At 42.3% G+C, this 25,103-nt stretch overlaps 1 long non-coding RNA gene across 1 annotated transcript in view; it reads right to left on the bottom strand.

Annotated features, from left to right (window-relative positions):
- LOC123460817 overlaps positions 1 to 20,045 on the bottom strand; it is a 31,320-nt gene extending 11,275 nt beyond the window's left edge. The window contains exon 1 of the long non-coding RNA XR_006637220.1: positions 19,927 to 20,045. This is a non-coding gene — a long non-coding RNA (uncharacterized LOC123460817). The remainder of the gene's footprint in view (positions 1 to 19,926) is intronic.
- Between the last annotated feature and the right edge of the window lie 5,058 nt (positions 20,046 to 25,103).

Below are 25,103 nucleotides of genomic sequence, written 5' to 3'. Positions count from 1 at the left end.
AACCCCAAAGGTCTACTAGAACAACTAGGAAAAAGACAGTAGTTCCTTGAAGTGATAAGAGACCCTGGCACACTCATTCATTCTCTCTGCTTGCAAATAAATAAATAAAAATAAAATAATAAAATGGCAATTTTCTGAAACTGATATATGCATTCAACATAATAGCTATAAAAATCCCAGAAATTGTGTTTTGTTTGTTCTGTGTTTGAGTGAGGGACATATAATCATTTTCCATGATTATAAAAAAATATCATGTAGTTCCAGGCTGGCCTCCAGCTTGCTGTGTAAGTGAAGTTGACCTGGAATGGTCCTGCCTCCACCTCCCAAGGGCTAAGGTGATATAAATGAGCCACACTTGTTTGTTAATTGAGAACAAAGAGTCTGGAACAGTCAAACAGTTCTGCCAAAGAAACACAGTTTTTTTTTTTGTTGTTGTTTGTTTGGTTTTCCGAGGTAGAATCTTGCTCTAGCTCAGGCTGACCTGGAATTCATTATGTAGTCTCAGGGTGATCTCAAATTCATGGCACTCCCCCTACCTCTGCTTCTGAGTGCTAGGATTAAAGGTGTGTGCCACCACACATAGTTCTAAGTTGGAAGATTTTATTTTATTTATTTAATTAATTAATTATTTTTTAAAAATTTTATTTATTTATTTGAGAGTGACAGACAGAGAGAGAAAGACAGATAGAGGAAGAGAGAGAATGGGTGCACCAGGGCTTCCAGCCTCTGCAAACCAACTCCAGACGCGTGCGCCCCCTTGTGCATCTGGCTAACGTGGGACCTGGGGAACCGAGCCTCGAACCGGGGTCCTTAGGCTTCACAGGCAAGCGCTTAACTGCTAAGCCATCTCTCCAGCCCTGTTTGTTTGTTTTTCAAGGTAGGGTCTCACTCTGGTCCAGGCTGACCTAGAATTAACTATGTAGTCTCAGGGTGGCCTTGAACTCACAGCGATCCTCCTACCTCTGCCTCCCCAGTGCTGGGATTAAAGGCATGCACCACCATGCCTGGCTAGATTTTATTTTATTATTTTTTTTTGTTTATTTGTATTTATTTGAGAGTGACAGGCATAGAGAGAAAGAGGTAGACAGAGAGACAGAGAGAGAGAATGGGGCGCCAGGGCCTCCAGCCACTGCAAACAAACTCCAGATGCGTGCGCCCCCTTGTGCATCTGGCTAAAGTGAGTCCTGGGGAATTGAGCCTCGAACTGGGGTCCTTAGGCTTCACAGGCAAGTGCTTAACCACTAAGCCATCTCTCCAGCCCTATTTTATTATTATTATTATTTTTTCAAACACTTAAAAAAATTTTTTATTTACTTTTTAAAAAATTTTAAAATTTTTATTAATATTTTCCATGATTATAAAAAATATCCCATGGTAATTCCCTCCCACCCCACCCCCACACTTTCCCCTTTGAAATTCCATTCCCCATCATATTACCTCTCCATTACAATCATTGTACTTACATATATACAATATCAACCTATTAAGTACCCTCCTCCCTTCCTTTCTCTTCCCTTTATGTCTCCTTTTTAACTTACTGGCCTCTGCTACTAAGTATTTTCCTTCTCACGCAGAAGCCCAATCATCTGTAGCTAGGATCCACATATGAGAGAGAACATGTGGCGCTTGGCTTTCTGGGCCTGTGTTACCTCACTTAGTATAATACTTTCCAGGTCCATCCATTTTTCTGCAAATTTCACAACTTCATTTTTCTTTACCACTGAGTAGAACTCCATTGTATAAATGTGCCACATCTTCATTATCCACTCATCAGCTGAGGGACATCTAGGCTGGTTCCATTTCCAGCTATTATAAATTGAGCAGCAGTAAACATGGTTGAGCACGTACTTCTAAGGAAATGAGATGAGTCCTTCGGATACATGCCTAGGAGTGCTATAGCTGGGTCATATGGTAGATCAATCTTTAGCTGTTTTAGGAACCTCCACACTGTTTTCCACAATGGCTGGACCAGATTTCATTCCCACCAGCAGTGTAGAAGGGTTCCTCTTTTTCCACTTCCCCGCCAACATTTATGATCATTTGTTTTCATGATGGTGGCCAATCTGACAGGAGTGAGATGGAATCTCAATGTAGTTTTTTTTTTTTAATTTTTTGTTTGTTTATTTATTTATTTATTTGAGAGTGACAGACAGACAGAGAGAGAAAGTCAGATAGATAGAGAATGGGCGCGCCAGGGCCTCCAGCCACTGTGAACAAACTCCAGACACGTGCGCCCCCTTGTGCATCTGGCTAAATGTGGGTCCTGGGGAGTCGAGCTTCGAACTGGGGTCCTTAGGCTTCACAGGCAAGTGCTTAACCGCTAAGCCTTCTCTCCAGCCCATCAATGTAGTTTTAATCTGCATTAGGCTTCACAAGCAAGTGCTTAACCACTAAGCCATCTCTCCAGCCCTATTTTATTATTTTTAAAAAATATTTTACTTTTCTTTATTTATTTGAGAGAGGGAGAGAATGCCTGCACCAGGGCTTCCAACCACTGCAAACAAACTCCAGGTGTTTGTGCCACCTTGTACATCTGGCTTATGTGGGTCCTGGGGAATCAAACCAAGGTCCTTTGGCTTTGCAGACAAGTGCCTTGACTGTTAAACCATCTTTCCAACTCTCTCCAGCCCTAAATTGGGAGATTTTTAAAGACATAATAATGGACACTTAGATGACTGGAAGAGAATAGAATTAGTAACAGACCTTCCCCCACGTAGTCACTTGAATCTCAAGAATGATGGTAAATAGTTCACTGGGAAGAGGATACTCCTTTCAACAAAAGCTACTAGCTACTCCTTACACAAGAGCAAGACAAGATCTCTGCAACCATGGGTCAGGCAGATTTTTTTTTTAAATTTTATTTATTTATTTCAGAGCGACAGACACAGAGAGAAAGACAGATAGAGGAAGAGAGAGAGAATGGGCGCGCCAGGGCTTCCAGCCTCTGCGTGCGCCCCCTTGTGCATCTGGCTAACGTGGGACCTGGGGAACCGAGCCTCGAACCGGGGTCCTTAGGCTTCACAGGCAAGCGCTTAACCGCTAAGCCATCTCTCCAGCCCCAGATTTTTTTTTTTAAAACATGAAACACACACACAAACATAAAGAGTTACAGGCAATGGGCTAGAGAGATGGCTCAGCACTTAGACACTTGCTTGGCAGGCCTGACAGTCCTGGTTCAAATCCCCAGTTTCCATGTATAGCCATATGCACAAAGTGGCACATGCGTTAGGAGTTCATTTGCAGTAGTTGGAGGCCCCGGTGTGCCCATTCCTTTTCTCTCCCCCTCTTTCCTCTCTCTCTGCTTGTAAATAAATTAAAAAAATATATATATTTTAAAATAGTAACAGACAAATTGATTTGATAAATTGGACTTTTTATTTTCTTTTTATGGTGCTGGGAATAAAACTCAGGGCCTTGTGCATGCTAGGTAAGTGTTCTACTTCAGAGCTAAGTTCCTGGCCTGACAAATTGGACTTTACAAAAATTAAAGCTTTTGCTAATGTGGGGGCACATGCCTTTAATCTCAACACTTGGGAGGCTGGGGTAGAAGAATCGCTGAGTTTGAGACCATCCTAAGACTACGTAGTGAATTCCAAGTCAGCCTGAGTTAAAGTGAGACCTTACCTTGAAAAACCAAAAGAAAATAAAAGAAAATTTAAAACTTTTACTCAGGCTGGAGAGATGGCTCAGCAGTTTAGGCACTTGCTTGTTACAAAGCCTAAAGACCTGGGTTTGATTCCCCAGTGCCCACATAAAGCCCCATGCAGAGAGTGGCACATGTATTTGGAGTTTGTTTGAAGCATCAGGAGGCTCTGGCACACCCCTTCTCTCCCTCTTTTTCTGCTTATAAATAAACAAATAATAAATAAATGAAATGTTTTTTATCTATACAAGTGTATATATATATATATATATATTCTTTTTATTAATTTTTTTAAAAAAATTATTAGCATTTTCCATGATTATAAAAAAATCCCATGGTAATTCCCTCCCTGCCCCCCCTACACTTTCCCCTTTGAAATTCCATTCCCCATCATATTACCTCCCCATCTCAATCATTGTACTTACATATATACAATATCAACCTATTAAGTACCCTCCTCTTTTCCTTTCTCTCCCCTTTCTATCTCCTTTTTAACTTACTGGCCTCTGCTACTAAGTATTTTCCTTCTCAGGCAGAAGCCCAATCATCAGTAGCTAGGATCCACATATGAGGGAGAACATGTGGCACTTGGCTTTCTGGGCCTGTGTTAACTCACTTAGTATAATCCTTTCCAGGTCCATCCATTTTTCTGCAAATTTCATAACTTCATTTTTCTTTAGCGATGGGTAGAACTCCATTGTATAAATGTGCTACATCTTCATTATCCACTCATCAGTTGAGGGACATCTAGGCTGGTTCCATTTCCCAGCTATTATAAATTGAGCAGCAATAAACATGGTTGAGCACGTACTTCTAAGGAAATGAGATGATTCCTTCGGATACACGCCTAGGAGTGCTATAGCGGGGTCATGTGGTAGATCAATCTTTAGCTGTTTTAGGAACCTCCACACGGATTTCCACAATGGCTGGACCAGATTGCATTCCCACCAGCAGTGTAGAAGGGTTCCTCTTTTTCCACATCTCTGCCAACATTCATGATCATTTGTTTTCATGATGGTGGCCAATCTGACAGGAGTGAGATGGAATCTCAATGTAGTTTTTATCTACATTTCCCTGATGCCTAGTGATATAGAACATTTTTTTACATGCTCATATGCCATTCGTATTTCTTCCTTTGAGAATGATCAATTTAGCTCCATAGCCCATTTTTTTGATTGGCTTGTTTGATTCCTTATTATTTAACTTTTTGAGTTCTTTGTATATCCTAGATATTAATCCTCTATCAGATATATAGCTGGCGAAGATTTCTTCCCATTCTGTAGGTTGCCTATTTGCTTTTTCCACTGTGTTCTTTGCAGTGCAAAATCTTTGTAATTTCATGAGGTCCCAGTGATTAATCTGCGGTTTTATAGCCTGAGCAACTGGGGTTGTATTCAGAAAGTCTTTGCCAAGACCAATATGTTGAAGGGTTTCCCCAACTTTTTCTTCTAGCAGTTTCAGAGTTTCAGGTCAGATGTTAAGGTCTTTAATCCATTTGGACTTAATTCTTATGCATGGTGAGAGAGAAGAATCTATTTTCATCCTTCTGCAGATATATATCGTTTTACCAACACCATTTGCTGAAGAGGCTGTGTTTTCTCCAATGAGTATTTGGGGCATTTTTATCAAATGTCAGGTGGCTATAGCTACTTGGGCTTACATCTGGGACCTCTATTCTGTTCCACTTATCTACATGTCTGTTTTTGTGCCAGTACCATGTGTTTTTGTTACTATGGCACTGTAGTATAGGTTAAAATCAGGTATGGTGATACCACCAGCCTTATTTTTGATGCTCAGTATTATTTTAGATATTCGAGGTTTTTTGTGATTCCAAATGAATTTTTGGATTGTTTTTTCTATTTCCATGAAGAAGAATGCCTTAGGAATTTTGATGAGGATTGCATTGAATGTGTAGATTGCTTTAGGTAAGATTGCCATTTTCACAATATTGATTCTTCCAGTCCAGGAAAAAGGGATGATTCTCCACTTTCTAGTGTCTTCTGCAATTTCTCGCTTGAGTGTTTTAAAGTTGTCATTGTAGAGATTCTTTACTTCCTTGGTTACGTTTATTCCAAGGTACTTTATTTTTTTTGATGAAATTGTGAATGGGAGTGATTCTCTGATTTCATCCTCTGTGTGTTTGTTGTTAGCATATATGAAGGCTACTGACTTCTGTGTATTTATTTGTACCCTGCTACATGGCTGTAGGTTTGGATCAGCTCTAACAGTTTGCTAGTAGAGTTTTTAGGGGTCCTTTATGTATAGAATCATGTCATCTGCAAATAATGATAACTTAATCTCTTCCTTTCCCATTTGTTTCCTTTTTATGTGTGTCTCTTGCCTTATTGCTATGGCTAAGACTTCCAAAACTATATTAAAGTGGGGACAGTGGACACCCTTGTCTTGTTACTCATTTAAGTAGAAAAGCTTCTAGTTTTTCCCCATTTAGTAATATGTTGGCTGTAGGCTTGTCATAAATAGCTTTTATTATATTGAGATATGTTCCTTCTATTCCCAGTTTCTGTAGGACTTTTATCATGAATGAATGTTGGATTTTGTCAAATGTTTTCTCTGCGTCCAGTGAGATGATCATGTGATTTTTGTCCTTCAACCTATTTATATAATGTATAACATTTATAGATTTGTGTATATTGAACATCCCTGCATCTCTGGGATAAAGCCTACTTGGTCAGGGTGAATGATCTTTTTGATATTCTGTTGTATTCTATTGGCCAATATTTTGTTGAGAATTTTTGCATCTATGTGTATGAGGGAGATTGTTCTGTAATTTTCTATTTCGTTCTATCTTTGCCTGGTTTTGGATTCAGGGTGAGGCTGGCTTCATAGAAGGAGTTTGGTAGAATTCCTTCCTTTTCTATTTCCTGGAAAAGCTTAAGAAGCAATAGTGTTAGCTCTTCCTTAAAGGTCTGGTAAAATTCAGCAGTGAATCCATCTGGGCCTGGGCTTTTTTTAGTTGGGAGATTATTGATAACTGTTCGGATCTCCATGTTTGTTATAGGTCTATTTAAGTGATTAATCTCATTTTGATTTAATTTAGGTAGGTCATATAAATCAAGGAAATCATCCATTTGTTTCAGATTTTCATACTCAGTGGAGTATATGCTTTTATACTATGTCCCTATGATATTTTGAATTTCTCTGGAATCTGTTGTGATGTTCCCTTGTTCATGTCTGATTTTATTAATTTGTGTCTCTTCTCTATTTCTTTTGGTCAGATTTGCTAAGGGTTTATCAATCTTGTTTATCCTTTCAGAGAACCAACTCGTTGCATTAATTCTTTGGATTTTTTTTTTGTTTCTATTTTATTAATTTCTGCTCTAATCTTTATTATTTCTTCCCGCCTACTGATTTTTGGTTTGCCTTGTTCTTCTTTTTCCAAGGCTTTAAGGTGAAGCATTAGGTAGTTTACTGGAGACCTTTCTAATATCTTAATATAGGCACTTAAGGCTATAAATTTACCTCTTAGAACTGCCTTCATTGTGTCCCAGAGATTTTTATATGTTGTGTTCTCATTATCATTTGACTCTATAAATTTTTTGATTTCTTCTTTGACCCATTCATCATTTAGTAGTGTATTGTTTAGTTTCCATGATTTTGTGTATGTTCTATAGCCTTTCTTGCCACAGATTTGTAGTTTAATTCCATTGTGGTCGGTTAGAATGCAAGGAATTATTTCAATTTTCCTGAATTTGTTAAGATTTGCTTTGTGTCCGAATATATGGTCTATTTTAGAGAATGTTCCATGTGGTGCTGAAAAGAATGCATATTCTGCAGCCTTTGGATGAAAAGTCCTGTATATATCTGTTAGGTCCATTCCTTCTATGACCTCATTTAGTCCAGATGCCTCTCTGTTTATTTTTTCCTGAGATGACCTGTCAATTGATGAGAGTGGGGTGTTAAAGTCACCCACCACCACTGTGTTTGGTGTAATCTGTGACCTTAGTTCTAATAGTGTTTGTTTGATGAATTTGGGAGCCCCCATGTTAGGTGCATATATGTTTAGGATTGTAATGTCCTCCTGTTGGAGTGTGCCCTACTCAATATAAAGTGACCTTTCTTATCTTTCTTGACTAACGTTGGACCAAAGTCTACCTTGTCAGATATTAGGATAGCAACCCCTGCTTGTTTTCTAGGCCCATTTGCTTGAAACACCGTCTTCCAACCTTTCATCCTAAGATAATGTCTATCCTTTGTAGAAAGGTGAGTTTCTTGGAGACAACAAATTGTAGGATCCTGCTTTTTAACCCAGTCTGCAAACCTATGTCTTTTGGTTGGGGCATTGAGGCCGTTGATATTAAGAGATATTATTGAAAGGTGTTTATTTATGTTTGCCATTGCTTTTTTTTTTTTTGAGGTTCTGGTTCTACCTTTGCTCTCTGTGTTAACTAGTATTTGAGTATTGCTTGTTTTTTCTAGGTTCTTTGTATGTGTGCTTTTCCTTTGCTTCAGCATGGAGGATTCTATCAAGTATTTTCTGTAGAGCTGGTTTTGTCTTCAAATACTCCTATAACCTGCTTTTGTCATGGAATGTCCTTATTTCTCTGTCTATTTGAATGGATAGCTTTGCAGGATAAAGTAACCTTGGTTGACAGTTGTTATCTTTCAGAACCTGGAATATATCACTCCAAGCCCTTCTGGCTTTTAAAGTTTGTGTTGAATAATCTGCTGTAATCCTGATGGGCTTGCCTTTGTAGGTAACTTGATTTTTCTCTCTAACTGCTTTCAATATTTTTTCTTTGGTGTGTGTGTTTGGAAGTTTGATTATAGTATAGCGAGGAGAGGTTCTTTCCAGGTTTTGTCTGGCTGGGGTTCTAAAGGCTTCCTGTATCTGCATTGGCACCTCTTTTCCAATTTGGGGGAAATTTTCTTCTATGATTTTTTTGAAGATGCCTACTATGCCTTTGGAGTGGAATTCTTCTCCTTCTACTATGCCCTGAATTCTTATATTTGATATTTCCATAGTGTCCCAAATATCTTGAAATTCCCAGTCATACTTTTCTATAAGTTTGTCTTTCTCTTTGTTGGACTGTATTAGATCTGCCACCTGGTCTTCTAGCTTAGATATTCTGTCCTCTTCTTCATCCATTCTACTGGTGAGATTTTCTACAGAGTTTTTTATTTCATTAACTGTGTTCTTCATTGCTGTTAATTCTGACTGGTTTTTCTTTATTATTTCTATTTCCTTATTTATGTCTTGTATTGCCTTCTTTATTTCTTTAAATTGGTGTCTTGCATCTTCTTTGATTTCCTCTTTGATTCCTTTGATTTCCTCTTTGGTATCTTCTTTGATTCCTTTGATTTGTTCTTTGACCTCTTTCAACATATTTACAATCATTCTTTTGAAATGTTTCTCAGGCATTTCCTCTAATCGTTCTCACTGGAGGGCATTTCTGATGCATTAATACTGTTAGGTCTATTTATATTGTCTTGCTTTTTAGTGTTTCTTGTGTTATAATGCATATATTTTTGCATCTTGGATTAAGTTAATGGTTGGATTTTCTACGTAGCTGAGTGTTCTTAGCTGTATCAATTGATTTGATGTAATATATTTTCAGGGTAGGAGCTTAAGGTGTTAGGTGTGGGTCTTATGACTTTCAGAGTCTCTACAAAGGTGCTCCAGTGTGAGTGGAATCTCTCTGCACCTGGCTTTCCCTGTGGCTTGAGCCGAGTCTGGTGGTTTTCTAGTGCACTGCCGCTGCTGCTCCGGTCATCAGAGCTGCCGGGGCCGCTTTTGCCAGCCTGTGCGGGCTCTGGATGCTCTGGATCTCTTCTACTTCTCCGCTGATACTTCAATTTCCTATACACCTCATTTTTCAGTAAAAGTGTGTATTTTACTGAGTATTTTTGGTCGTCCCCCCCCCCCCCAGGCTGCTTTGGCGTGGTACCTATGCCGTCATCTTAACTGGAAGTCAAATAAAATGTTTTTTTAAATACTTTGCTTTTCAAAGAAAATAAAAATGAAATCCTGCCTCAACAGATAAGGTGGCAAGCAAGATAGGAAGACACCTGACAACCATCTCTAGTCTCCACATGCACACACACACACACACACACACACACACACACACACACGGAGCAAGGCCACAAGCATAGGGAACAGTTCAGCCATCCACAACACTGTTTGGCTTAAGCAGTAAACATACCCTTCTCCTAAACAGTGTACCCAGAAACCTGTTTTCAACCTGGGACCCCACTTGTGCAGAGCTCCATGTACACCCCACTCCAAATAATGAACAAGTTTTCTCTTCCTCTTAGTGACCATAATTCATGATCAGTTCCTATTCAAATATGTCCTTAGACAGACCCATGGCCAGAACAGCAGAGGGCAGTCAGCCTGGACTAATTTTGTGTATGACTATAGAGCAATTGTGTCCTCTATGTGAATCTTCAGAGGAAAACATCTGTTTACCTATGAATAACTGGGCATACATAAAATCACATTCACCATGGGAAGAAGCATGCACAGTAGCTATAACCCATACCTGTCAATCAAACCAGAGTAGCACCCAGATCATACCCTTAACAAAGTAGTCCATTCTTCCTTTAAAACCGTATAAAAAGAAGCCCAGACTTCTTGGGATCCTTTAGTACTGTTCACTCCAGTGGCCTGCTGCCCTTTGGCAGTGTTTTCGAACCTTTACTTATCTACTTGTGTGTGGTCTTCTTTGATTCTTTGAGTAAGATGCCAAGGAACCTGAAAACACCCAGAGAGAGGAAGAGAGAGAGATGACCTGGTAACACCTGCACACACAGGTATACTCCCACTCACATAAACATGCATGCACACATAAAAGAAATAAAATTTACAGTGCATTTATGGCATATTCAGAGTGCAGGAATATATAAAGATCTTTTAAAATTTAGCAAAGATAGCTCAAAAAACAATGAGTCAAATATGTAGATACTTTGTCAAGGAAGATGTAGAATTAGCAAAATGGAAAAATACTTGATATCATTAGCTATCATAAAACACACACTTAGGGCTGGAGAGATGACTTAGAAGTTAAGACACTTGCCTGTAAAGCTAAAGGACATAGGTTCAATTCCCCAGGACCCACATAAACCAGAAGCACAAGGTGGCACATGCATCTGGAGTTCATTTGCAGTGGCTAGAGGCCCTGGCACACCCATTCTCTCTCTTTCTATCAACTAAATGAAAAATAAATAAAATTAAGAGAGAAGGAAAGATGTCTTAGTGATTAAGATACTTGCTTGAGAAGCCTAAGGACTCAGATTTGATTCCCCAGTACATATGTAAGCCAGATGCACAAGATGGCACATGCATCTGGAGTTCGTTTGTGGTGGCTGGAGGCCCTGGCACACCCATTCTCTATCTGCCTCTTCCTCTTTCTCTCCCTCTCTCTCTCAAATAAGATACATAAATATTTTTAAATTTTATTTGAGAGGGAGGGAAGTGTGTGTGTATGAGAGAGAGAGAGAGAGAGAGATACAGAGAGAGAATGGATGTGTCAGGGCCTTCAGCCACTGTAATATTTTATGTAAAAAAAAGTAATGTTATGTAAATTGTTATATTATGTTAAAATGTAAAATATGTAAAAATAAACTTTAAAAAAATAAAGTACACATTTAGGGCTGGAGAGATGGGGCACTTGCCTGCAAAAGCCTAAAATCCCGAGTCCAATTCCCCAGTGCCCAAATGAAGTTAGATGCGCAGGTGCATATGCAGATGGAGTTCGGTTGTAGTGGCTGGAGGCCCTGCTGCACCCATTCTTTCTGTCTCTCTTCTAGCTCTCTCTGCTTACAAATAAGTAAACAAAAATATTTTGGGGGATGGAGAAATGGTTTAGGGGTTAAGAAGCTTGCCTGTGAAGCCAAAGGGCCCAAGTTCAATTCCCCAGGACCCATAAAAGCCAGATGCACAAGTGACACGTGTCTGGAGTTCATTTAAAGTGGCTGAAGGCCCTGGCATACCCATTCTCTCTCTCTCTCTCTCTCTAACACACACACACACACACACACACACACACACACACACACACACTTTCTCTAATTTTTAAAAATATTTTTTAAAAAAGGAAATACACATTTAATCCAAAATGTGATTGTATATACATCTAGAATAACCAAGACAAAAAGATTGACTAACTGTAAGCAAGCATGTGGAGAAACTCACACATTGCTGGTGGGAATGTAAAATTGCCATAGTATTTGGAAAGACACTTGGCATCTTTTAAGCTGTGAATCTCATTATATTGCCTTATGGCCTAGGCTGGCCTCACCTCCTGGGCTCAAGCACTCCTTGTTTCTTAATCTTCTGACTATGCCTCCAAGCACATGTGTTGGACAAAATGTTTTTTGGCATTTTTAAAAAACTTAAACACAGCTGGGCATGGTGGCATGTTCTTTTAATCCCAGCACTTGGGAGGCAGAGGTAGGAGGATCACCGTGAGTTTAAGGTCATCCTGAGCTTACATAGTGAATTCCAGGTCAGCCTGGGCCAGAGTAAGACCCTACCTGGAAAAAACAAACAAAACAAAACAAAACAAAAAAACTTAAACATGACGAGGCGTGGTGGCCCATACCTTTAATTCCAGCATTCAAGCAGCTGGGGTAGGAGGATTGCTATGAGTTTGAGGCCAGCCTGAGACTAATTACAGGTCAGCCTGAAGTAGAACAAGACCCTACCTCAACCCCCTCATGCCCTTCCCCCAAAAAAGAAAACTTAGGCATGGTAGCGCATGCCTTTACACCTTTAATCCCAGCACTGGGGAGGCAGAGGCAGATTACAATGAGTTTGAGGCCACCCTGAGACTACATAGTGAATCCAGGTCAGCCTGAGCTAGAGTGAGACCCTACCTTGGAAAAAAGAAAGAAAGAAAGAAAGAGAGAGGGAGGGAGGGAGGGCGGGAAGGGAGGGAGGGAGGGAGGGAGGGAAGGAAGGAAGGAAAGAAGGAAGGAAAGAAAGAAGGAAGGAAGGAAAGAAAGAAAGAAAGAAAGAAAGAAAGAAAGAAAGAAAGAAAGAAAGAAAGAAAGAAAGAAAATTTAAACATACACTTATCATTGAATTTAATAATTCCACTTCTGGTATCTGAGATATGAAAGTATATACCCAAGTAAAAGCTTACATTAAAACATTTATAGCAGTTTTATTCATTATAACTCCCAAATGAGAAATCATCTTTATCAACTGTGAAAGTAATAGAATGTTGTGTACCTACTAAGTAGAATACTATTCACAGTAAAAGAATTATAGGAAATTACTTAGAGAAAGAATGGGCACACCAGGGCCTCCAGCCACTGCAAACAAACTCCAGATGTATGCACCAACTGGCATTTCTTGCTTATATGGACACTGGGGAATCAAACCTGGACCTAGAGCTTCACAGGCAAGTGAAGCTCTAAGCCAATTCTCAAGCCCTCAAACCAGTTTGTTTTTTTTTTTTAATATTTTTATTTGCCAAGAGAGAGGAAGAGAGAGACACACAGAGAGAGACAGAGAGAGAGAATGGGCACACTAGGGCATAGTGGCACTGCAAACAAATTCCACATTATGCGCCACATCATACATCTGGCATTATATTGGTACAGAGGAACTGAACCCAGGTCATTAGGCTTTGAATGCAAGTGCCTTAACCTTTGAGCCATCTCTTCAGTCTGAAATAAATGATTAAAAAAATTTTTTTGTTTACTTTTATTTATTTATTTGAGAGCAACAGACAGAGAGAGAAAGAGGCAGATAGAGTGAGAGAATGGGCGGGCCTCCAGCCACTGCAAATGAACTCCAGAAGCGTGCACCCCCTTGTGCATCTGGCTAACGTGGGTCCTGGGAAATTGAGCCTCAAACTGGGGTCCTTAGGCTTCACAGGCAAGCGCTTAACCACTAAGCCATCTCTCCAGCCCTGAAATAAATGATTTTTTACTTTATCTTGTTTCTCTTTTTTTAAAGAGTTTTTGGATCAGATTTAATTTTTTTTATTTAAAAAAGTTTTTATTGACAATGTTCATAATTATAGACAATAAATGATAATTCCCTCCCCTTCTCCACTTTCCCCTTTACATATCTATGGCTTCTGGATGTGCCATTATCCAAAAAAGTAGGTTTCCATACAGCTTCTTCATGACATCTTAAATTTTGTTTAGCCCTCTTCCCACCCTTTCTTTACTCAATCCATTCCCCTGACCTCCCTTAGGCCATTGCATCCACATGGTTCCCGGGGAATCGAGCCTTGAACTGGGGTCCTTAGGCTTCACAGGCAAGCACTTAACTGCTAAGCCATCTCTCCAGCCATAGAGGTTGTTTGATTTCTTATTATCTAGTTTTTTTTGTTTGTTTTTTTTTTTCAGTTTTTCAAGGTAGGGTTTTACTCTAGTCCAGGCTGACCTGGAACTCACTATGTAGTCACAGGGTGGCCTCGAACTCATGGTGATCCACCTACCTCTGCCTCCAAATGCTGGGATTAAAGGCATGCGCCACCACGCTCAGCTATCTTATTATTTAGTTTTTTGAGTTCTTTGTATATTCTGGATATTCTCGGTCAGAGGTATAGCTGGCAAAGATTTTCTCCCATTCTGTACCTACAGAATGCCTCTTTGCTTATTCAGTGTCCTCTGCTGTGCAAAAGCCTTTTAATTTCATGAGGTCCCAGTAGTTTATTAGTGGTTTTATTTCCTGAGCATCTGGGAATCATTGCCTATGCCAATATGATGAAGTGTTTCCCTTCCCTTTTCCTCTAGCAGTTTCAGGCCTGATATTAGGTATTTGATCCATTTAGACTTGATTCGTGTGCATGGAAAGTGGTAAGGATTTATTTTCATCCTTCTACATATAAGTATTGTTTTTCTAGCATCATTTGTTAAAGAAGCTAACTTTTCTCCAGTGAGTATTTTTGGTATTTTTGTTGAAAATCAGGTGGCTGTAGCTGCCCAGATTTATTCTCTATTCTCTTTCACTGAGGTACATGTCTATTTTAGTGCCAGTACCATGCTGTTTTTGTTACTTTGGCTCTGTAGTATGGGTCAAAATCAGGTATGGGGCATTGACAGCCTTATTTTTGTTGCTGAAGATTGGAGGGGGGGGGTATTTTTGTCCTTTCAATTGAATTTTAGGATTTTGTTTTCTATTTCCATGAAGAATGCCATTGGAATCTTGAGGGGGATTCCATTAAATGTGCAGATTGCTTTTGGTAAAATTGACATTTTCAAAATATTGATTCTTCCAATCCAAGAACTTGGGATGTTTCCATTTCCTAGTGTGTCTTCTGCAATTTCTCTGTTTTAAAATTTCACTGTAGAGATCTTTCACTTCTTTGGTTCCATTTATTCCAAGGTATTTTATTTAATTTTGGGGGCAAGTATGGAAGGGAATGATTCCTTGATTTCATCTTGAGCATGTTTATTGTTAGTAAATAGGAAGGCTACTGATTTCTGTGTGTTTATTTGCATCCTGCTACATTGCTAAAAGTGTTTATCAGCTCTAATAGTTTGCTTATAGAGTCTTTAGGATCCTTTATGTATAGAATCATATCATCTGCAAATAATGATAATTTGATTTCTTCATTCCCGATTTATATTCCTTTTGTGTGTCTCTTGCTTTGTCACTATAGCTAAGACTTCCAGTACTATATTAAATAAAAGTGGGAACAGTGGACACCTTAATCTTGTTCCTGATTTTAGTGGAAAAACTTCAAGTTTTTCCCCATTTACTATTATGTTGGCTATAGGTTTGTCATAAATAGCCTTTATTATGTTGAAATATGTTCCTTCTATTCACAGGTGTTTTTTTTTTTGTTTTTTTTTTTTTTGAGGTGGGGTCTCACTCTAACTCATAATGACCTGAAATTCACTATGTAGTCTCATAGAGGCCTCGAACTCACAGCGATCCTCCTACCTTTGCCTCCCAAGTGCTGGAGGAATTAAAGGCACGTGCCACCACATCCAGCTATTCCCTGATTCCCGTTCTTCTGAGTACTGTGCCCAGCCAATGACACACTTCTTAGGGTAGCTAAACAGATACTCATCTACATCAACTTCCTGTGTCTTTATTGACTAAGGTGTGTGTATTATTCACCACTGCATTCCTGGTGGTAATAATAAAGTGCCATTAGACTGTGAGTTCTTTAAGAACAAACTCCAAATCATTATCATGTCTCTTTAGCACCTGACTCAGGCCTGGGAATAAGTTCCTCAGCAAATGGTTCTTGATTAAAGTGATCTAACTAATTAAGAGCCAGAAGTGCTTCCCACTACCTACATGTTTCCAGTATTACTTCAAAGATACAAACTAGCTTGCTTTTCACAAGAATGGGGAAAATCATGACTCTTACTAGACCAGAAAACTATGATACCAATTATATGGAGTTTCAAAGGTAGTATTTTTCATGGGTGTGAAAACGTGGGTTTTCTTTTTCTGAGCAGGGAGCATTTTAAGAACTACTTCTGCAAGCTGTAATGTTACCATTGTGTGGATATTAATAAATCTAGATCTTAACTACATCTTAAGCAGATCACTACAACAGTTGTATAGGCTTTTTTGTGTATGTGTGTATATATAATATGTGTTCATGTGTGTGGACTGCAGGCCTGTATGTCACAGTGCATGTGTGGAAGTCAAAGGCAACTTTCAGGTGTTCGTTTTCACTTTCCACTTCATTTGAGGCAGGGGTTCTTGCTGTTCACTGCTGGCTATGAGCTTCCAACAGATTCTCCTGCCTCCACCTACCTTCCTACTTTAGGTATACTGGGACCAAAGCTGCACACTACAGTGTCTGGCTTTTTAAAAACTTTTTATTGACAACTTTCATACATAGAGACAGTTTACCATGATCATAGTACCCTCCCATCACCATCCCATTCCCCTTACCAAATCCCACCTCTACTGAATCCTTTCTTCTTTCCAACTAGTTTCTATTTGATGTCATAATTTTTTTCCCCCTCTATTATGCAGGCCTTGTACAGGTATCACTGAGACCATGAATCCTATGGTCACTTGGTGTCTGGAAGACAGTTTTACAAAGCACCCCTCCCCTCTGGCTCTAATATTCTTTCTGCAATCTCTTCTGCAATGGTTTATGAGCTTCGGAGGGTGTCATAGAGATGTCTCAGAGCTGAACACTTCACTGTCACTTCTCAGCAGTTTGGTGAGTTTTGAGTCACCCCAATGGTCAGTAGTCTGAAACAAGAAGCTTCTCTAACCAAAAGTGAGAGTACAGTAGTATTAATGTGTGGCATAAATATTAAGTAGTTATAAGGGAAGTCTAGTGGCCATAATATATCCATTTAGCCAGACAACAGCAGTAGTTTCCCCCCTCGGGCTTGTCACCTCCCCAGCCATAGGCTTTTGATTAGGTTTTCAGTACCAGACAGGAATTCCCTCCCATGGAGCAGGACTCAAGTCTAATCAGACAGCAGTTCTTTTTCCTCATAACAGACATGTCACCATTGTACTGTTGGTACATCCGGCCTGACTGGTCAGCCATAGAGCTTGCAGGGGCCACTGCTGGTTAAGACTGTTGACTTTTCTCCAACAGGCTGAATAGCTCAAGCATCAGGAGAACTAGTCAAAAGGGAGATTTCCAGCTCACAGTGTCTGGCTTCCCCGCATCCCCATCCCACCACCCCCCCCCCCCCCAGGTAGGTTCTCCCCCTAGCCTTGGCTGACCTGGAATTCACTATGTAGTCTCAGGCTGGCCTCAAACTCAGAGCAATCCTCCTACCTCTGGAATTAAAATCCTCCTACCTGGTGGGGTTAAAGGTGTGTGCCATGGGGTCCAGCAGTCTGGGTTTTTAAGTGAGTTCTGGATATCCAAACTCAGTTACTCATGCTTGCATGGTAAGCACTTTCTTCATTTGAAATTTAACATGGTGCCTATAGTTTACTTACAAGGTGAACAGGGTTAAAACACTATACATATGTCTCCAAACTCTTATAGTCTATGAAAGTAAAATAAATACCCAAAGAATTGACATAACTAATTTAGTTACTTGAATTACAAAGAATTTAAAGAGGAACCATGCATAGTAAAAGGAGGGAGGGGGAAACAGTTGGTTTAAAAAAAAAAAAAAACTAAGAGGATAAAGTAAGTTTTGCCTGGATGTATAACTAAAATCTTCCAACAAATCGTCAGCAAAGATGCAAGATTCATGAAATATTTTCAGTGTTATAACATCTCCAGAAACATGCTAGGAATTTATTTCCTGGAGCTGGCTGGTCTGGATGGAATTATGGAAAAGATCCCCTCAAGGCTTTCATTTGCTCATTCATTGCAAGAAGGTGTGCTTAACACAGGGAATACATAAGAGGAAAGGTTCAGTGTGGCCTTGCCTTCGGGAGATGGATGACTGTGGATGACTCTGCTACTTGAAGCCTGCCCTTAGGTGTCAGAAATACAGTAACTCTCCTGTGTGCTAAAGCTGAAGACGCCATGAAACAAATAGCATACGGACACAGTGACACAAGGAGAGAGCTCAACTGTGAGTACAATAAAAGCAACTTAGCAATCACGTAGCATGCTTGGTAAGAAAAGACAAAACCTGGGGCTGGAGAGATGGCTCAGGGGTTAAAGGCGCTTGTTTGCAAAGCCTCACAGCCTTGGTTCCCTTCCCAAGTTCCTACATAAAGCCAGATGCTGAAAGTAATATATGCATCTGAAGTTCCTTTACAGGGCCAACAGACCCTGGCATGCCCATCCTCTGTCTCACCTCTGCCTGTTTACAAATAAGTATTTTTTTTAAAAAAAAAGCAAAGACAAACTCAACTGCTGAGTGGATAATGAAGATATGCCACATTTATACAATGGAGTTCTACTCAGTGGTAAAGAAAAATGAAGTTATGAAATTTGTAGAAAAATGTATGGACCTGGAAAGGATTATACTAAATGAGGTAACTCAGGCCCAGAAAGCCAAGCACCACATGTTCTCCTTCATATGTGGATCCTAGCTACAGATGACTGGGCTTCTGTGCGAGAAGGAAAAAACTCAGTAGCAGAGGCCAGTAAGTTTAAAAGGAGATATAAAGGGAAGAGAAAGGGAGGATGGAACTTAATGGGTTAGTATTGTATATATATAAGTAGCATGATTGAGACTGGGAGGGGATATGATGGAGAATGGAATTTCAAAGGGGAAAGTGGGGGCAGGGTATTACCATGGGATTTTTTTTTTTTTTTTTTGGTGGCACATATCTTTAATTCCAGCACTTAGGAAGCAGAGGTAGGAGGATCACCATGAGTTCAAGGCCACTCTGAGACTACAGAGTGAATTCCAGGTCAGCCTGGGCTAGAGTGAAACCCTACCTCACAAAACAAAACAATAATAAAAACAAAAACAAAAATAAAAATAAAGGCTGGAGAGATGGCTCTGTGGTTAAAGGTGCTTGCTTACAAAGCCTGACAGCCCATGTTCAAGTATTCATGTTAAGACAGATCCACAAAGTGACAAATGTGTCTGGAGTTTGTAGGGGCAGGAGGTCCTGGTGCATCGTACTGTCTGTCTGTCTTTCTTTCTGACCATGGGATATTTTTTATAATCATGGAAAATGTTATTAAAAATTGATTAAAAAAAAAAGCAAAGACAAACTTCTTGAGAAGTTAAAAGGGAGTCTGCATTAGCACACATATTTGAGTCAACCCTCAATACCACAGCAGTCCCGAAGAGAAGCTGTTCTCTTAATTTTAAGTATTCCCCATCTTTAACTTCTAGCAAAGAAACACTACAACGTGAACCCCTGCGATTGGCTGCTAAGCAACGCATCCCACAACCCCCTTACTCCCCCACCCAGGTGGTTAGGTGAGTAGGGTTCAATCCAAATTGTGCACTAATTGGGTATTGCCCTAGATGGAGTCTCAAGTCTACGCCACTTATTTGCCAGTAAAAAGAGTTGGTACCCTCGTCATTTCTGCTTCCCGTCATAAAACTGAGGCAAGCAGCAGAAAGGATACCGAAGAGAAGCAAAAGTGAAAGTGTGTGTATTAACCAAAAGTACAGAATTTGCGTGTCTCGCTAAGGTGGAGGGTGGTAGGGTTCCATTATTTACTTGCTCCACGGTCGTGAACTTGGAAAAGACACGTATTAGGCTCTCCGAAGGTGAAGTAGCCTGATACGGGAGCTCACCCTGCTCCACGAAACCTGTTCTCAGACAACCCTTCCGGAGCCTGAACCACCATTTGCTTAAGACTCCTTTCTAAATAAAGTTATGCACGGTGCATGGCCCGGGTCCTCAACCGCCACAAAGGGGTGTTCTCCGCTTTGGGAGGAGGGAAAAGGCGGCAGAAAGAAAGATCTGCACGGTCTGATCTGCTTGCTCTTACCACGAGGGGGTCGATGGTAAACAACTGCGCCGGGGCCAACTGCTCTCGAGCTTAGCAGAAGCGGCGGTGTTTGAACGCAGGCCACGCGCGGGGCTGCGAGCGAGCGGAGCCCAGCGAGGGCGGCCCGCGGGGCGGAAGGCGCGGCTGCGGGCGCGGGAGCCGAGGACGCCGGCTCGCGGCGGGGGCGGGCGCGCACGCGCACACACCGCCGCCTTCCCGGGGAGTCGAGCCTCCTCTCCCTTTTGTTTTTCTCTCTTCCCGGTCATGAGACCCGGAAGTTTTTTTTTTTTTTTTAATCCTTTCTCCTTTTTCCACCCCCCCATCTATCACATGGCAGAGATAGAATAAAAACAGAAAAATGGCGACGGTCACGTTGCGGCGAGCCTTGCTGCGTCATAGATAATCCTCCGGCAAATAGAGGGCCGAACAAAGGAAGGGGGGCCGGGACCCCCGGGGGCGCAGGTGGGTGCGGGGCGGGCGCGGGGGCGGCGGCCGTCCTGCGCGCGGCTGCGGCGCTCGCGGCCCTGGCTGGCGGCGCGCCCCGGGCCGGGAGGGCGCAGCGGCTCCGGCGCGGCTGGCCCGGGCGCGCGCGCTCGCACTCGCTGCCCGACCGGCGCGGGGCCACCGGGTGGCGGCGGCGAAGGACGCCCCGGGGTCCCGGGGACCGCACCGGCTCGCCAGCTCGGGTAGGCGGCGGGGACCGGGGCTGCGCTCGCCGGGCCGGGCTGGGCTGGCGTCGCGGGGGTGGACTGTCCGTACTGCGGGGCGGGGGCGGCCTCGTGCCTGGCACGTCCGCGGTGGCGGGCGCGGGGAGTCCCGGGGCGCTCCGGAGCCCCGAGGGCAGCGACACGCAGGGGCGGGGCGGCCGTGGAGCTGTGGCGCACTCGCTATTCGCCACCCCCGCCTCCGTGCGGGGTGCTGGCGTGGGTCCCTCGCCGTTGGGTGGCCACTGTAAATAGAGCCTCTGGATGTTGTTTACATGACGGATCCGGCGGGAGGAGGAGGCGGAGGGCGGAGAGGAACAGCGGAGTCCCGGCGGCAGCGGCGGCGGCGGCGGTCAGGGGTGCGGGCGAGTCCCGCGCGGCTCCGAGGCCGGACGCGGGACCCTGGGGTAGGCTGGCGGGAAAAGAGGCGCGGAGTGCAGGGTGGCAGTCACGGTGGCATTTTTGGCTTGCAGCCTCCACGCAGATTCTCGAGGCAGAAGGGAGAGTAGAGGGAGGGTTGGGGAAGCCTCGGTTTCTCAGAACGTTCGGGAACGTCTACCCTCCCTCCCCGTACCATTCTTTCATTCCCACACTTTCCCGCTTCTCTTTGGGCTCACCTGTTTATTTCCATCACCCAGAGCTTCAGGGTGTTTTTTTTTTCTTTTTCTGCATCCAACCGGCTATTTCTTTTATTAGAAACATTTTTGGGGCTGATGCTGACCCAGGTCGGTTTTCAAGAAGGGGAAGGGACTTAGCTGAGACCCCTGTTCCTGGCTGGAGCTGACTCTTGGGCTTCTCCCCACCTTCCAAGTAAGGAATCCTTTCCTCTTTCCTCAACCCCAGTACCCGCTGCCAGCTGTCACCTTCCTACGGAAAGACCGCACCTCGGGAATACCCCTTTGGATCAAGTGCGGTGAGCTGATAAGCCTGTGCATGACCTGCCTCTCCTGCTCTCTTACCTGGACCCCAACACCCACGAGTTGTCACCTGCTGTTGCTCTGGACAGTCTGCCCCCACCGCCCACCATCGTGGACTTTACATCTCTGTTAGGATTTTCTCTTCCTTCATCTCTGCTTCCCGCTGACCAGCATTGAGCTTCTGGACCTGGGTTGAGAGAGGTCCTCTCCCCCTTTGACCTAGAGCACTGTTTTTTATTCCTCAGTGCCTTCCACTCAGATCTGCTCCCCAGCTTCCCCCCCCCCACTTCCGCTAAACTTAGCCCAGAACCAGGCCTATGCTTTTATTCCCTGTGGGCCGCACCCTGGCCCTTCTCTGTTCTCCGTAGCCAAAGGCCTCCTAAAGCAGAGGGCACACCCAGCCCCAAGTATATTCCAGAAGGGAGACAAAAGAGGGGAAGGGAAGGGACCCAGTGATCTCTGGTCAGTAATATCTCAACAGCTTTCCTCTCTGCCAGCCTCCTACATACGTAATCCCTGCCTCCTTCCTTTCTGCTGTCCCTACAAGTACTGTCTTGCCACAGGCTGCCTAGTTACTGGGGGAAAAGAAGTGAGTGGAGAGAGAGCATCACCCTTCTTCCCTGGAAGTAGGCATTTTCCTCTTGTGTTTTCTTTTATGAGATATTTAGCATACGAAATATGCAAGCATGTTTGCTTGCTGTTTGAATTTATTTTCTTCCTTGCTAATTGAGCAAGTGGGACTCCAGAGGGAAGGAGGGGAGCTAGATGAGAAGTGAGCATGTTCAGTTACTGCCCCCTCCTTCAACACACACACCTTAGAGTGTCCTCAGAGTCACCAGAGAAGACCCTTCTGAAAAAGTCCAGTCTCTTGTGACATCACCCTTCCAGCTTCAGCTTCAGAACAGGAAGAAGGCTCAAAATAGAACTACCTTAGGAATCCAGCTCCTTTAAAAGATCAACTTTTAAATTAGTGCACTGTGACGCTGGGAGAGAGAAGGGAGAGTATAATTGGTTCCTTTGGGGGAGGAGGGTGCATTCTAGGTGTTGTAGAAAAGCTTTGCTCAGGGTAGATTTGGGTACCTTAACCAATAAATGAATGGTAGATCGCTTGGTATGAGATTCATTTACTTAACTATTCATATGTTTTGGTATGATAATAGTAACAAGCACAGGTCAGGATGGTTAAAGAAGAGCTCCTGGCATAGATGTGTAGGCAGGGGAAAGTTAGGAGGAGCACTTGAATCTGAGGATTCAGTGACAGCTGCCGTATGTAAGTTAAGAAGCTCGGCTTAAACAATGATTGTAACTTTTGCAGGGTGACTACTGCCCTACACAAAGAAGCAAGAGTGTCAGAAATTTCCAGGTGTACCTAGGAAGTTAGTCTCTATCTTTTCGTGGCAGTTGCCTCTCCTGTTCTATCCTTGAAATGAGGTGTGCCTTTCTCTCTACCAGGTAACCCTTTCCAGAGATGGCTTTGAGAAGGGCTGCTTTGCACTGAAGGAATGACAGTTAAGGATTAGAAGGGGGACAGAAAATACTTGACATCATTTGCACTCTAGGTATATCCTGTAGCAAGATGTGGCTGGCTGGGTAACATCTTTTATTCTGGCTCGGGTTTAAAAGCAAACACTTGACAGACAGGACTAACTGTGCCTGCTAGCACCTCCTTAGCCCATGGGCCACCAGCCACCCGAGCACAGCTACAGTGATTAGCTGAATCTTTTATTTATTTATTTATTTACTTTGTGTTTTTGAGATAGGGTCTCACTGTAGCCCAGGCTAGCCTAGAATTCATTATGTAGTCTCAAGCTAGCCTCAAACTCACAGCAATCCTACATCTGCCTCCTTAGTGTTTGGGATTAAAGGCTTGTGCCACCACACCCAGCTGTGATTTTTTTTTTTTTTTACTTAGTATCTTATTTTCCAGCATAGGGGATTGAACTGAATGCCTCATGCATTCCAGACTGATACTGTGCCACTCAACTATACCCCTAACCCCTTAATTTTTTTGTTGTTGTTGTTGTTTTGAGGTAGGGTCTCACTCTAGCCCAGGCTGACCTGGAATTCACTATGTAGTCTCAAGGTGGCCTCGAACTCACGGTGATCCTCCTGCCTCTGCCTCCCAAGTGCTGTGATTAAAGGCTAGCGCCACCACGCCTGGCTTCCTTACTTAATTTTTAAAATCCACACTTGATTCAGTGATTGGAAACGTAAGTATGTTTGGAAACATACTAGAGCATGTGCTTACTTTTTCAGTTACAAATTCTATGAAATCTAAACAACATACTATCTCTGTTGAAATTCAATATTGGAATTGATATGTTTAAGTATAAAATAAATTCTGTATTTCCAGGACTAGATTCAAGAAAGAAAGATAGATATACTTCATTAATATTTCTATTTTAGTTATTTTTAAATGTGGCTACTAGAGAATATAAACTTATATATGTCACTTACGTTATAACTTTTTTTTTTTTTGGGTTTTTGAGGTAGGGTCGCACTCTGGTCCAGGCTAACCTGGAATTTACTATGTAGTCTCAGAGTGGCCTTGAACTCATGGCAGTCCTCCTGGTGGGATTAAAGGCATATGCTACCACGCCTGGCACATTGTAACTTTTGTAAGACATGTTTTTATTTTGGTTTTTAAATTTTATTTATTTTTAAATATTTATTTATTTATTACTTATGACACACACAGAATGGGCACACCAGGGTTTCTAGCCAATGAAAATGAACTCCACATGCATGTGCCACCATGTGTATCTGCCTTACATGGGTTCTGGGGAGTTGAACCTGGGTGCTTAGGCTTCACAGGCAAGTGACTTTAACTGCTAAGCCATTCTCTCCAGCCTAATGTTATTTATTTAGTTGTGCATGTGTATGGAGATGCCAGGATCTCTTGCCACTGCAGATAAATGCCAGTCTGGCTTTACTTGGTGGCTGGGGAATTGAACCCAGGCCAGCAGGTTTGGAAAGCAAGCACCTTTTACTGCTGAGCCACTTTTTCAGCCCCATGGTTTTTTTTTTGTTGTTGTTTGTTTTTGTTTTTTTGGTTTTTTGAGGTAGGGTCTCACTCTAGCCCAGGCTGACCTGAAATTCACTATGGAGTCTCAGGGTGGCCTTGAACTCATGGCAATCCTCCTACCTCTGCCTCCCGAGTGCTGGGATTAAAGGCGTGTGCCACCATGCCTGGCTTAGCCCCATGTTTTTTAATTAATTAATTTTTTAATTTATTATTTGGGGGAGCAGGGAGAGAGAATGGGCAGGCTAGGGCCTCCTGCCACTGAAAGTGAACTCCAGATGTATGTGCTACTTTGTGCATCTGGCTTAACATTGGTGCTGGGAAATTGAATCCAGGCCTCCAGGTTTTGCAAGCAAGTTCCTTTAACTGCATAAACATCTCACCAGCCCTTTACATTTTTATTTTTTAAATATTTATGTATGTATTTATAAGCAGAGAGAGAAGAGAAGGGGAGGGAAGGAGAGGAGAGGAGAGGAGAGGAGAGGAGAGGAGAGGAGAGGAGAGGAGAGGAGAGGAGAGGAGAGGATTCCAACA

Source organism: Jaculus jaculus, chromosome 5 (assembly GCF_020740685.1).
Source record: "Jaculus jaculus isolate mJacJac1 chromosome 5, mJacJac1.mat.Y.cur, whole genome shotgun sequence".
Classification (NCBI taxonomy): Eukaryota; Metazoa; Chordata; class Mammalia; order Rodentia; family Dipodidae; genus Jaculus; species Jaculus jaculus.
This window is presented reverse-complemented; position numbering and strand designations above follow the sequence as displayed.